The 14700-nt window shown below is 38.6% G+C and overlaps 14 pseudogenes; all 14 read right to left on the bottom strand.

Annotated features, from left to right (window-relative positions):
• Positions 1–317: 317 nt before the first annotated feature.
• On the bottom strand, positions 318–436 carry LOC127937183 (uncharacterized; annotated as a pseudogene).
• A 508-nt stretch (positions 437–944) lies between these two features.
• Positions 945–1063, bottom strand: LOC127937487 (uncharacterized; annotated as a pseudogene).
• A 924-nt stretch (positions 1064–1987) lies between these two features.
• On the bottom strand, positions 1988–2106 carry LOC127936557 (uncharacterized; annotated as a pseudogene).
• A 787-nt stretch (positions 2107–2893) lies between these two features.
• On the bottom strand, positions 2894–3012 carry LOC127936204 (uncharacterized; annotated as a pseudogene).
• A 1061-nt stretch (positions 3013–4073) lies between these two features.
• LOC127936555 (uncharacterized) lies at positions 4074–4192 on the bottom strand (annotated as a pseudogene).
• Positions 4193–5534: 1342 nt separating this feature from the next.
• Positions 5535–5653, bottom strand: LOC127936554 (uncharacterized; annotated as a pseudogene).
• A 785-nt stretch (positions 5654–6438) lies between these two features.
• Positions 6439–6557, bottom strand: LOC127936203 (uncharacterized; annotated as a pseudogene).
• Positions 6558–8179: 1622 nt separating this feature from the next.
• On the bottom strand, positions 8180–8298 carry LOC127936553 (uncharacterized; annotated as a pseudogene).
• A 500-nt stretch (positions 8299–8798) lies between these two features.
• On the bottom strand, positions 8799–8916 carry LOC127937593 (uncharacterized; annotated as a pseudogene).
• A 925-nt stretch (positions 8917–9841) lies between these two features.
• LOC127936552 (uncharacterized) lies at positions 9842–9960 on the bottom strand (annotated as a pseudogene).
• Positions 9961–11023: 1063 nt separating this feature from the next.
• Positions 11024–11142, bottom strand: LOC127936551 (uncharacterized; annotated as a pseudogene).
• Positions 11143–11926: 784 nt separating this feature from the next.
• LOC127937559 (uncharacterized) lies at positions 11927–12045 on the bottom strand (annotated as a pseudogene).
• Positions 12046–12961: 916 nt separating this feature from the next.
• Positions 12962–13080, bottom strand: LOC127936549 (uncharacterized; annotated as a pseudogene).
• Positions 13081–13864: 784 nt separating this feature from the next.
• On the bottom strand, positions 13865–13983 carry LOC127936202 (uncharacterized; annotated as a pseudogene).
• Positions 13984–14700: the final 717 nt, after the last annotated feature.

The raw sequence follows: 14700 nt of genomic DNA, 5'->3' as shown, positions 1-14700 counted from the left end.
TTTGCCAAATTTATTATATACTAAGTGAAAAAATTCCAAAAGCTTAAAGCACCTGGTATTCCTTGGCGGTCTCTCATCCAAGTACTAACTAGACCTAAACCTGCTAAAATTCAGAGATCGGGCATTGACTCTTTTTTTTTTTTTGCAAGATTATTATATAATTCGTGAAAAATATCCAAACATTTAAAGCACCTGGTATTCCCAGGCAGTCTCCCATCCATGTACTAACCTGGCGCAAACCTGCTTATATTCAGAGATCGGGCATTGACTCTATTTTTTGGCAATATTATTATATACTAAGTGAAAAATTTCAAAAAAGCTTAGAGTACCTGGTATTCCCAGGCAGTCTCCCATCCAGGCACTAACCAGGCCCAAACCTGCTTAGCTTACGAGATCAGACAAGATCGGGCATAGCCAGGCTGGTATGGCCATAAGCGAAGACTGCTGCAAAGAGAAGGCTATTTAAAGATCAGCCAATCTACTCGCCAGTACATTATAAAAGAAGGAAAGAAACCCCAAAAGCTTAAAGCACCTGGTATTCCTAGGCGGTCTCTCATCCAAGTACTAACCTGGCCCAAACCTGCTTATATTCAGAGATCGGGCATTGACTCTATTTTTTGCCAAATTTATTATATACTAAGTGAAAAAATTCCAAAAGCTTAAAGCACCTGGTATTCCTTGGCGGTCTATCATTCAATTACTAACCAGACCTTAACCTGCTAAGATTCAGAGATCGGGCATTGACTTCTTCTTTTTTTTTTTTTTTTTTTGCAAGATTATTATATAATTCGTGAAAAATATCCAAACATTTAAAAGCACCTGGTATTCCCAGGCAGTCTCCCATCCATGTACTAACCTGGCGCAAACCTGCTTATATTCAGAGATCGGGCATTGACTCTATTTTTGGGCAAAATTATTATATACTAAGTGAAAAATTTCAAAAAACCTTAGAGTACCTGGTATTCCCAGGCGGTCTCCCATCCAGGCACTAACCAGGCCCAAACCTGCTTAGCTTACGAGATCAGACAAGATCGGGCATAGCCAGGCTGGTATAGCCATAAGCGAAGACTGCTGCAAAGAGAAGGCTATTTAAAGATCAGCCAATCTACTCGCCAGTACATTATAAAAGTAGGAAAGAAACCCCAAAAGCTTAAAGCACCTGGTATTCCTAGGCGGTCTCTCATCCAAGTACTAACCAGACCTAAACCTGCTAAGATTCAGAGATCGGGCATTGACTCTATTTTTTTTTTTTTTGCAAGATTATTATATAATTTGTGAAAAATATCCAAAAATTTAAAGCACCTGGTATTCCCAGGCAGTCTCCCATCCATGTACTAACCTGGCCCAAACCTGCTTATATTCAGAGATCGGGCACTGACTCTATTTTTTGCCAAATTTATTATATACTAAGTGAAAAAATTCCAAAAGCTTAAAGCACCTGGTATTGCTTGGCGGTCTCTCATCCAAGTACTAACCAGATCTAAACCTGCTAACATTCAGAGATCGGGCATTGACTCTTTTTTTTTTTTTTTTTTTGCCAGATTATTATATAATTCGTGAAAAATATCCAAAAATTTAAAGCACCTGGTATTCCCAGGCAGTCTCCCATCCATGTACTAACCTGGCGCAAACCTGCTTATATTCAGAGATCGGGCATTGACTCTATTTTTTGCCAAATTTATTATATACTAAGTGAAAAAATTCCAAAAGCTTAAAGCACCTGGTATTCCTTGGCGGTCTCTCATCCAAGTACTAACTAGACCTAAACCTGCTAAAATTCAGAGATCGGGCATTGACTCTTTTTTTTTTTTTTTGCAAGATTATTATATAATTCGTGAAAAATATCCAAACATTTAAAGCACCTGGTATTCCCAGGCAGTCTCCCATCCATGTACTAACCTGGCGCAAACCTGCTTATATTCAGAGATCGGGCATTGACTCTATTTTTTGGCAAAATTATTATATACTAAGTGAAAAATTTCAAAAAAGCTTAGAGTACCTGGTATTCCCAGGCGGTCTCCCATCCAGGCACTAACCAGGCCCAAACCTGCTTAGCTTACGAGATCAGACAAGATCGGGCATAGCCAGGCTGGTATGGCCATAAGCGAAGACTGCTGCAAAGAGAAGGCTATTTAAAGATCAGCCAATCTACTCGCCAGTACATTATAAAAGAAGGAAAGAAACCCCAAAAGCTTAAAGCACCTGGTATTCCTAGGCGGTCTCTCATCCAAGTACTAACCTGGCCCAAACCTGCTTATATTCAGAGATCGGGCATTGACTCTATTTTTTGCCAAATTGATTATATACTAAGTGAAAAAATTCCAAAAGCTTAAAGCACCTGGTATTCCTTGGCGGTCTATCATTCAATTACTAACCAGACCTTAACCTGCTAAGATTCAGAGATCGGGCATTGACTTCTTCTTTTTTTTTTTTTTTTTTTTTTGCAAGATTATTATATAATTCGTGAAAAATATCCAAAAATTTAAAGCACCTGGTATTCCCAGGCAGTCTCCCATCCATGTACTAACCTGGCCCAAACCTGCTTATATTCAGAGATCGGGCATTGACTCTATTTTTGGCCAAATTTATTATATACTAAGTGAAAAAATTCCAAAAGCTTAAAGCACCTGGTATTCCTTGGCGGTCTCTAATCCAAGTACTAACCAGACCTAAACCTGCTAAGATTCAGAGATTGGGCATTGACTCTTTTTTTTTTTTTTGCAAGATTATTATATAATTCGTGAAAAATATCCAAACATTTAAAGCACCTGGTATTCCCAGGCAGTCTCCCATCCATGTACTAACCTGGCGCAAACCTGCTTATATTCAGAGATCGGGCATTGACTCTATTTTTTGGCAAAATTATTATATACTAAGTGAAAAATTTCAAAAAAGCTTACAGTACCTGGCATTCCCAGGCGGTCTCCCATCCAGGCACTAACCAGGCCCAAACCTGCTTAGCTTACGAGATCAGACAAGATCGGGCATAGCCAGGCTGGTATGGCCATAAGCGAAGACTGCTGCAAAGAGAAGGCTATTTAAAGATCAGCCAATCTACTCGCCAGTACATTATAAAAGTAGGAAAGAAACCCCAAAAGCTTAAAGCACCTGGTATTCCTAGGCGGTCTCTCATCCAAGTACTAACCTGGCCCAAACCTGCTTATATTCAGAGATCGGGCATTGACTCTATTTTTTGCCAAATTTATTATATACTAAGTGAAAAAAATCCAAAAGCTTAAAGCACCTGGTATTCCTTGGCGGTCTATCATTCAAGTACTAACCAGACCTTAACCTGCTAACATTCAGAGATCGGGCATTGACTTCTTCTTTTTTTTTTTTTTTTTGCAAGATTATTATATAATTCGTGAAAAATATCCAAAAATTTAAAGCACCTGGTATTCCCAGGCAGTCTCCCATCCATGTACTAACCTGGCCCAAACCTGCTTATATTCAGAGATCGGGCATTGACTCTATTTTTTGCCAAATTTATTATATACTAAGTGAAAAAATTCCAAAAGCTTTAAGCACCTGGTATTCCTAGGCGGTCTTTCAACCAAGTACTAACCAGACCTAAACCTGCTAAGATTCAGAGATCGGGCATTGACTCTTTTTTTTTTTTTTTGCCAGATTATTATATAATTCGTGAAAAATATCCAAAAATTTAAAGCACCTGGTATTCCCAGGCAGTCTCCCATCCATGTACTAACCTGGCGCAAACCTGCTTATATTCAGAGATCGGGCATTGACTCTATTTTTTGCCAAATTTATTATATACTAAGTGAAAAAATTCCAAAAGCTTAAAGCACCTGGTATTCCTTGGCGGTCTCTCATCCAAGTACTAACTAGACCTAAACCTGCTAAAATTCAGAGATCGGGCATTGACTCTTTTTTTTTTTTTTTGCAAGATTATTATATAATTCGTGAAAAATATCCAAACATTTAAAGCACCTGGTATTCCCAGGCAGTCTCCCATCCATGTACTAACCTGGCGCAAACCTGCTTATATTCAGAGATCGGGCATTGACTCTATTTTTTGGCAAAATTATTATATACTAAGTGAAAAATTTCAAAAAAGCTTAGAGTACCTGGTATTCCCAGGCGGTCTCCCATCCAGGCACTAACCAGGCCCAAACCTGCTTAGCTTACGAGATCAGACAAGATCGGGCATAGCCAGGCTGGTATGGCCATAAGCGAAGACTGCTGCAAAGAGAAGGCTATTTAAAGATCAGCCAATCTACTCGCCAGTACATTATAAAAGAAGGAAAGAAACCCCAAAAGCTTAAAGCACCTGGTATTCCTAGGCGGTCTCTCATCCAAGTACTAACCTGGCCCAAACCTGCTTATATTCAGAGATCGGGCATTGACTCTATTTTTTGCCAAATTTATTATATACTAAGTGAAAAAATTCCAAAAGCTTAAAGCACCTGGTATTCCTTGGCGGTCTATCATTCAATTACTAACCAGACCTTAACCTGCTAAGATTCAGAGATCGGGCATTGACTTCTTCTTTTTTTTTTTTTTTTTTTTTGCAAGATTATTATATAATTCGTGAAAAATATCCAAAAATTTAAAGCACCTGGTATTCCCAGGCAGTCTCCCATCCATGTACTAACCTGGCCCAAACCTGCTTATATTCAGAGATCGGGCATTGACTCTATTTTTGGCCAAATTTATTATATACTAAGTGAAAAAATTCCAAAAGCTTAAAGCACCTGGTATTCCTTGGCGGTCTCTAATCCAAGTACTAACCAGACCTAAACCTGCTAAGATTCAGAGATCGGGCATTGACTCTTTTTTTTTTTTTTGCAAGATTATTATATAATTCGTGAAAAATATCCAAAAATTTAAAGCACCTGGTATTCCCAGGCAGTCTCCCATCCATGTACTAACCTGGCCCAAACCTGCTTATATTCAGAGATCGGGCATTGACTCTATTTTTTGCCAAATTTATTATATACTAAGTGAAAAAATTCCAAAAGCTTTAAGCACCTGGTATTCCTAGGCGGTCTTTCAACCAAGTACTAACCAGACCTAAACCTGCTAAGATTCAGAGATCGGGCATTGACTCTTTTTTTTTTTTTTTGCCAGATTATTATATAATTCGTGAAAAATATCCAAAAATTTAAAGCACCTGGTATTCCCAGGCAGTCTCCCATCCATGTACTAACCTGGCGCAAACCTGCTTATATTCAGAGATCGGGCATTGACTCTATTTTTTGCCAAATTTATTATATACTAAGTGAAAAAATTCCAAAAGCTTAAAGCACCTGGTATTCCTTGGCGGTCTCTCATCCAAGTACTAACTAGACCTAAACCTGCTAAAATTCAGAGATCGGGCATTGACTCTTTTTTTTTTTTTTTGCAAGATTATTATATAATTCGTGAAAAATATCCAAACATTTAAAGCACCTGGTATTCCCAGGCAGTCTCCCATCCATGTACTAACCTGGCGCAAACCTGCTTATATTCAGAGATCGGGCATTGACTCTATTTTTTGGCAAAATTATTATATACTAAGTGAAAAATTTCAAAAAAGCTTAGAGTACCTGGTATTCCCAGGCGGTCTCCCATCCAGGCACTAACCAGGCCCAAACCTGCTTAGCTTACGAGATCAGACAAGATCGGGCATAGCCAGGCTGGTATGGCCATAAGCGAAGACTGCTGCAAAGAGAAGGCTATTTAAAGATCAGCCAATCTACTCGCCAGTACATTATAAAAGAAGGAAAGAAACCCCAAAAGCTTAAAGCACCTGGTATTCCTAGGCGGTCTCTCATCCAAGTACTAACCTGGCCCAAACCTGCTTATATTCAGAGATCGGGCATTGACTCTATTTTTTGCCAAATTTATTATATACTAAGTGAAAAAATTCCAAAAGCTTAAAGCACCTGGTATTCCTTGGCGGTCTATCATTCAATTACTAACCAGACCTTAACCTGCTAAGATTCAGAGATCGGGCATTGACTTCTTCTTTTTTTTTTTTTTTTTTTTGCAAGATTATTATATAATTCGTGAAAAATATCCAAAAATTTAAAGCACCTGGTATTCCCAGGCAGTCTCCCATCCATGTACTAACCTGGCCCAAACCTGCTTATATTCAGAGATCGGGCATTGACTCTATTTTTGGCCAAATTTATTATATACTAAGTGAAAAAATTCCAAAAGCTTAAAGCACCTGGTATTCCTTGGCGGTCTCTAATCCAAGTACTAACCAGACCTAAACCTGCTAAGATTCAGAGATCAGGCATTGACTCTTTTTTTTTTTTTTGCAAGATTATTATATAATTCGTGAAAAATATCCAAACATTTAAAGCACCTGGTATTCCCAGGCAGTCTCCCATCCATGTACTAACCTGGCGCAAACCTGCTTATATTCAGAGATCGGGCATTGACTCTATTTTTTGGCAAAATTATTATATACTAAGTGAAAAATTTCAAAAAAGCTTACAGTACCTGGCATTCCCAGGCGGTCTCCCATCCAGGCACTAACCAGGCCCAAACCTGCTTAGCTTACGAGATCAGACAAGATCGGGCATAGCCAGGCTGGTATGGCCATAAGCGAAGACTGCTGCAAAGAGAAGGCTATTTAAAGATCAGCCAATCTACTCGCCAGTACATTATAAAAGTAGGAAAGAAACCCCAAAAGCTTAAAGCACCTGGTATTCCTAGGCGGTCTCTCATCCAAGTACTAACCTGGCCCAAACCTGCTTATATTCAGAGATCGGGCATTGACTCTATTTTTTGCCAAATTTATTATATACTAAGTGAAAAAAATCCAAAAGCTTAAAGCACCTGGTATTCCTTGGCGGTCTATCATTCAAGTACTAACCAGACCTTAACCTGCTAACATTCAGAGATCGGGCATTGACTTCTTCTTTTTTTTTTTTTTTTTGCAAGATTATTATATAATTCGTGAAAAATATCCAAAAATTTAAAGCACCTGGTATTCCCAGGCAGTCTCCCATCCATGTACTAACCTGGCCCAAACCTGCTTATATTCAGAGATCGGGCATTGACTCTATTTTTTGCCAAATTTATTATATACTAAGTGAAAAAATTCCAAAAGCTTTAAGCACCTGGTATTCCTAGGCGGTCTTTCAACCAAGTACTAACCAGACCTAAACCTGCTAAGATTCAGAGATCGGGCATTGACTCTTTTTTTTTTTTTGCCAGATTATTATATAATTCGTGAAAAATATCCAAAAATTTAAAGCACCTGGTATTCCCAGGCAGTCTCCCATCCATGTACTAACCTGGCGCAAACCTGCTTATATTCAGAGATCGGGCATTGACTCTATTTTTTGCCAAATTTATTATATACTAAGTGAAAAAATTCCAAAAGCTTAAAGCACCTGGTATTCCTTGGCGGTCTCTCATCCAAGTACTAACTAGACCTAAACCTGCTAAAATTCAGAGATCGGGCATTGACTCTTTTTTTTTTTTTTTTGCAAGATTATTATATAATTCGTGAAAAATATCCAAAAATTTAAAGCACCTGGTATTCCCAGGCAGTCTCCCATCCATGTACTAACCTGGCTCAAACCTGCTTATATTCAGAGATCGGGCATTGACTCTATTTTTTGCCAAATTTATTATATACTAAGTGAAAAAATTCCAAAAGCTTAAAGCACCTGGTATTCCTTGGCGGTCTCTCATCCAAGTACTAACCAGACCTAAACCTGCTAAGATTCAGAGATCGGGCATTGACTCTTTTTTTTTTTTTTTTTTTTTGCAAGATTATTATATAATTCGTGAAAAATATCCAAAAATTTAAAGCACCTGGTATTCCCAGGCAGTCTCCCATCCATGTACTAACCTGGCGCAAACCTGCTTATATTCAGAGATCGGGCATTGACTCTATTTTTTGCCAAATTTATTATATACTAAGTGAAAAAATTCCAAAAGCTTAAAGCACCTGGTATTCCTTGGCGGTCTCTCATCCAAGTACTAACTAGACCTAAACCTGCTAAAATTCAGAGATCGGGCATTGACTCTTTTTTTTTTTTTTTGCAAGATTATTATATAATTCGTGAAAAATATCCAAACATTTAAAGCACCTGGTATTCCCAGGCAGTCTCCCATCCATGTACTAACCTGGCGCAAACCTGCTTATATTCAGAGATCGGGCATTGACTCTATTTTTTGGCAAAATTATTATATACTAAGTGAAAAATTTCAAAAAAGCTTAGAGTACCTGGTATTCCCAGGCGGTCTCCCATCCAGGCACTAACCAGGCCCAAACCTGCTTAGCTTACGAGATCAGACAAGATCGGGCATAGCCAGGCTGGTATGGCCATAAGCGAAGACTGCTGCAAAGAGAAGGCTATTTAAAGATCAGCCAATCTACTCGCCAGTACATTATAAAAGTAGGAAAGAAACCCCAAAAGCTTAAAGCACCTGGTATTCCTAGGCGGTCTCTCATCCAAGTACTAACCTGGCCCAAACCTGCTTATATTCAGAGATCGGGCATTGACTCTATTTTTTGCCAAATTTATTATATACTAAGTGAAAAAATTCCAAAAGCTTAAAGCACCTGGTATTCCTTGGCGGTCTCTCATCCAAGTACTAACCTGACCTAAACCTGCTAAGATTCAGAGATCGGGCATTGACTCTTTTTTTTTTTTTTTTGCAAGATTATTATATAATTCGTGAAAAATATCCAAACATTTAAAGCACCTGGTATTCCCAGGCAGTCTCCCATCCATGTACTAACCTGGCGCAAACCTGCTTATATTCAGAGATCGGGCATTGACTCTATTTTTGGGCAAAATTATTATATACTAAGTGAAAAATTTCAAAAAACCTTAGAGTACCTGTATTCCCAGGCGGTCTCCCATCCAGGCACTAACCAGGCCCAAACCTGCTTAGCTTACGAGATCAGACAAGATCGGGCATAGCCAGGCTGGTATGGCCATAAGCGAAGACTGCTGCAAAGAGAAGGCTATTTAAAGATCAGCCAATCTACTCGCCAGTACATTATAAAAGTAGGAAAGAAACCCCAAAAGCTTAAAGCACCTGGTATTCCTAGGCGGTCTCTCATCCAAGTACTAACCAGACCTAAACCTGCTAAGATTCAGAGATCGGGCATTGACTCTATTTTTTTTTTTTTTTTTGCAAGATTATTATATAATTTGTGAAAAATATCCAAAAATTTAAAGCACCTGGTATTCCCAGGCAGTCTCCCATCCATGTACTAACCTGGCCCAAACCTGCTTATATTCAGAGATCGGGCACTGACTCTATTTTTTGCCAAATTTATTATATACTAAGTGAAAAAATTCCAAAAGCTTAAAGCACCTGGTATTGCTTGGCGGTCTCTCATCCAAGTACTAACCAGATCTAAACCTGCTAACATTCAGAGATCGGGCATTGACTCTTTTTTTTTTTTTTTTTGCCAGATTATTATATAATTCGTGAAAAATATCCAAAAATTTAAAGCACCTGGTATTCCCAGGCAGTCTCCCATCCATGTACTAACCTGGCGCAAACCTGCTTATATTCAGAGATCGGGCATTGACTCTATTTTTTGCCAAATTTATTATATACTAAGTGAAAAAATTCCAAAAGCTTAAAGCACCTGGTATTCCTTGGCGGTCTCTCATCCAAGTACTAACTAGACCTAAACCTGCTAAAATTCAGAGATCGGGCATTGACTCTTTTTTTTTTTTTTTGCAAGATTATTATATAATTCGTGAAAAATATCCAAACATTTAAAGCACCTGGTATTCCCAGGCAGTCTCCCATCCATGTACTAACCTGGCGCAAACCTGCTTATATTCAGAGATCGGGCATTGACTCTATTTTTTGGCAAAATTATTATATACTAAGTGAAAAATTTCAAAAAAGCTTAGAGTACCTGGTATTCCCAGGCGGTCTCCCATCCAGGCACTAACCAGGCCCAAACCTGCTTAGCTTACGAGATCAGACAAGATCGGGCATAGCCAGGCTGGTATGGCCATAAGCGAAGACTGCTGCAAAGAGAAGGCTATTTAAAGATCAGCCAATCTACTCGCCAGTACATTATAAAAGAAGGAAAGAAACCCCAAAAGCTTAAAGCACCTGGTATTCCTAGGCGGTCTCTCATCCAAGTACTAACCTGGCCCAAACCTGCTTATATTCAGAGATCGGGCATTGACTCTATTTTTTGCCAAATTTATTATATACTAAGTGAAAAAATTCCAAAAGCTTAAAGCACCTGGTATTCCTTGGCGGTCTATCATTCAATTACTAACCAGACCTTAACCTGCTAAGATTCAGAGATCGGGCATTGACTTCTTCTTTTTTTTTTTTTTTTTTGCAAGATTATTATATAATTCGTGAAAAATATCAAAAAATTTAAAGCACCTGGTATTCCCAGGCAGTCTCCCATCCATGTACTAACCTGGCCCAAACCTGCTTATATTCAGAGATCGGGCACTGACTCTATTTTTTGCCAAATTTATTATATACTAAGTGAAAAAATTCCAAAAGCTTAAAGCACCTGGTATTGCTTGGCGGTCTCTCATCCAAGTACTAACCAGATCTAAACCTGCTAACATTCAGAGATCGGGCATTGACTCTTTTTTTTTTTTTTTGCCAGATTATTATATAATTCGTGAAAAATATCCAAAAATTTAAAGCACCTGGTATTCCCAGGCAGTCTCCCATCCATGTACTAACCTGGCGCAAACCTGCTTATATTCAGAGATCGGGCATTGACTCTATTTTTTGCCAAATTTATTATATACTAAGTGAAAAAATTCCAAAAGCTTAAAGCACCTGGTATTCCTTGGCGGTCTCTCATCCAAGTACTAACTAGACCTAAACCTGCTAAAATTCAGAGATCGGGCATTGACTCTTTTTTTTTTTTTTTTGCAAGATTATTATATAATTCGTGAAAAATATCCAAACATTTAAAGCACCTGGTATTCCCAGGCAGTCTCCCATCCATGTACTAACCTGGCGCAAACCTGCTTATATTCAGAGATCGGGCATTGACTCTATTTTTTGGCAAAATTATTATATACTAAGTGAAAAATTTCAAAAAAGCTTAGAGTACCTGGTATTCCCAGGCGGTCTCCCATCCAGGCACTAACCAGGCCCAAACCTGCTTAGCTTACGAGATCAGACAAGATCGGGCATAGCCAGGCTGGTATGGCCATAAGCGAAGACTGCTGCAAAGAGAAGGCTATTTAAAGATCAGCCAATCTACTCGCCAGTACATTATAAAAGAAGGAAAGAAACCCCAAAAGCTTAAAGCACCTGGTATTCCTAGGCGGTCTCTCATCCAAGTACTAACCTGGCCCAAACCTGCTTATATTCAGAGATCGGGCATTGACTCTATTTTTTGCCAAATTTATTATATACTAAGTGAAAAAATTCCAAAAGCTTAAAGCACCTGGTATTCCTTGGCGGTCTATCATTCAATTACTAACCAGACCTTAACCTGCTAAGATTCAGAGATCGGGCATTGACTTCTTCTTTTTTTTTTTTTTTTTTTTTGCAAGATTATTATATAATTCGTGAAAAATATCCAAAAATTTAAAGCACCTGGTATTCCCAGGCAGTCTCCCATCCATGTACTAACCTGGCGCAAACCTGCTTATATTCAGAGATCGGGCATTGACTCTATTTTTTGCCAAATTTATTATATACTAAGTGAAAAAATTCCAAAAGCTTAAAGCACCTGGTATTCCTTGGCGGTCTCTCATCCAAGTACTAACTAGACCTAAATCTGCTAAAATTCAGTGATCGGGCATTGACTCTTTTTTTTTTTTGCAAGATTATTATATAATTCGTGAAAAATATCCAAACATTTAAAGCACCTGGTATTCCCAGGCAGTCTCCCATCCATGTACTAACCTGGCGCAAACCTGCTTATATTCAGAGATCGGGCATTGACTCTATTTTTGGGAAAAATTATTATATACTAAGTGAAAAATTTCAAAAAACCTTAGAGTACCTGGTATTCCCAGGCAGTCTCCCATCCAGGCACTAACCAGGCCCAAACCTGCTTAGCTTACGAGATCAGACAAGATCGGGCATAGCCAGGCTGGTATGGCCATAAGCGAAGACTGCTGCAAAGAGAAGGCTATTTAAAGATCAGCCAATCTACTCACCAGTACATTATAAAAGTAGGAAAGAAACCCCAAAAGCTTAAAGCACCTGGTATTCCTAGGCGGTCTCTCATCCAAGTACTAACCAGACCTAAACCTGCTAAGATTCAGAGATCGGGCATTGACTCTATTTTTTTTTTTTTTTGCAAGATTATTATATAATTTGTGAAAAATATCCAAAAATTTAAAGCACCTGGTATTCCCAGGCAGTCTCCCATCCATGTACTAACCTGGCCCAAACCTGCTTATATTCAGAGATCTGGCACTGACTCTATTTTTTGCCAAATTTATTATATACTAAGTGAAAAAATTCCAAAAGCTTAAAGCACCTGGTATTGCTTGGCGGTCTCTCATCCAAGTACTAACCAGATCTAAACCTGCTAACATTCAGAGATCGGGCATTGACTCTTTTTTTTTTTTTGCCAGATTATTATATAATTCGTGAAAAATATCCAAAAATTTAAAGCACCTGGTATTCCCAGGCAGTCTCCCATCCATGTACTAACCTGGCGCAAACCTGCTTATATTCAGAGATCGGGCATTGACTATTTTTTGCCAAATTTATTATATACTAAGTGAAAAAATTCCAAAAGCTTAAAGCACCTGGTATTCCTTGGCGGTCTCTCATCCAAGTACTAACTAGACCTAAACCTGCTAAAATTCAGAGATCGGGCATTGACTCTTTTTTTTTTTTTTGCAAGATTATTATATAATTCGTGAAAAATATCCAAACATTTAAAGCACCTGGTATTCCCAGGCAGTCTCCCATCCATGTACTAACCTGGCGCAAACCTGCTTATATTCAGAGATCGGGCATTGACTCTATTTTTTGGCAAAATTATTACATACTAAGTGAAAAATTTCAAAAAAGCTTAGAGTACCTGGTATTCCCAGGCGGTCTCCCATCCAGGCACTAACCAGGCCCAAACCTGCTTAGCTTACGAGATCAGACAAGATCGGGCATAGCCAGGCTGGTATGGCCATAAGCGAAGACTGCTGCAAAGAGAAGGCTATTTAAAGATCAGCCAATCTACTCGCCAGTACATTATAAAAGAAGGAAAGAAACCCCAAAAGCTTAAAGCACCTGGTATTCCTAGGCGGTCTCTCATCCAAGTACTAACCTGGCCCAAACCTGCTTATATTCAGAGATCGGGCATTGACTCTATTTTTTGCCAAATTTATTATATACTAAGTGAAAAAATTCCAAAAGCTTAAAGCACCTGGTATTCCTTGGCGGTCTATCATTCAATTACTAACCAGACCTTAACCTGCTAAGATTCAGAGATCGGGCATTGACTTCTTCTTTTTTTTTTTTTTTTTGCAAGATTATTATATAATTCGTGAAAAATATCCAAAAATTTAAAGCACCTGGTATTCCCAGGCAGTCTCCCATCCATGTACTAACCTGGCCCAAACCTGCTTATATTCAGAGATCGGGCATTGACTCTATTTTTTGCCAAATTTATTATATACTAAGTGAAAAAATTCCAAAAGCTTAAAGCACCTGGTATTCCTTGGCGGTCTCTCATCCAAGTACTAACCAGACCTAAACCTGCTAAGATTCAGAGATCGGGCATTGACTCTTTTTTTTTTTTTTTTGCAAGATTATTATATAATTCGTGAAAAATATCCAAACATTTAAAGCACCTGGTATTCCCAGGCAGTCTCCCATCCATGTACTAACCTGGCGCAAACCTGCTTATATTCAGAGATCGGGCATTGACTCTATTTTTTGGCAAAATTATTATATACTAAGTGAAAAATTTCAAAAAAGCTTACAGTACCTGGCATTCCCAGGCGGTCTCCCATCCAGGCACTAACCAGGCCCAAACCTGCTTAGCTTACGAGATCAGACAAGATCGGGCATAGCCAGGCTGGTATGGCCATAAGCGAAGACTGCTGCAAAGAGAAGGCTATTTAAAGATCAGCCAATCTACTCGCCAGTACATTATAAAAGTAGGAAAGAAACCCCAAAAGCTTAAAGCACCTGGTATTCCTAGGCGGTCTCTCATCCAAGTACTAACCAGACCTAAACCTGCTAAGATTCAGAGATCGGGCATTGACTCTATTTTTTTTTTTTTTTTGCAAGATTATTATATAATTTGTGAAAAATATCCAAAAATTTAAAGCACCTGGTATTCCCAGGCAGTCTCCCATCCATGTACTAACCTGGCCCAAACCTGCTTATATTCAGAGATCGGGCACTGACTCTATTTTTTGCCAAATTTATTATATACTAAGTGAAAAAATTCCAAAAGCTTAAAGCACCTGGTATTCCTTGGCGGTCTCTCATCCAAGTACTAACCAGATCTAAACCTGCTAAGATTCAGAGATCGGGCATTGACTCTTTTTTTTTTTTTGCCAGATTATTATATAATTCGTGAAAAATATCCAAAAATTTAAAGCACCTGGTATTCCCAGGCAGTCTCCCATCCATGTACTAACCTGGCGCAAACCTGCTTATATTCAGAGATCGGGCATTGACTCTATTTTTTGCCAAATTTATTATATACTAAGTGAAAAAATTCCAAAAGCTTAAAGCACCTGGTATTCCTTGGCGGTCTCTCATCCAAGTACTAACTAGACCTAAACCTGCTAAAATTCAGAG

This window comes from Carassius gibelio, chromosome A19 (genome assembly GCF_023724105.1).
Source record: "Carassius gibelio isolate Cgi1373 ecotype wild population from Czech Republic chromosome A19, carGib1.2-hapl.c, whole genome shotgun sequence".
NCBI classification, from domain to species: Eukaryota; Metazoa; Chordata; class Actinopteri; order Cypriniformes; family Cyprinidae; genus Carassius; species Carassius gibelio.
Note: the sequence above shows the minus strand (reverse complement) of the source record. Positions and strands in the feature narration are given on the sequence as shown.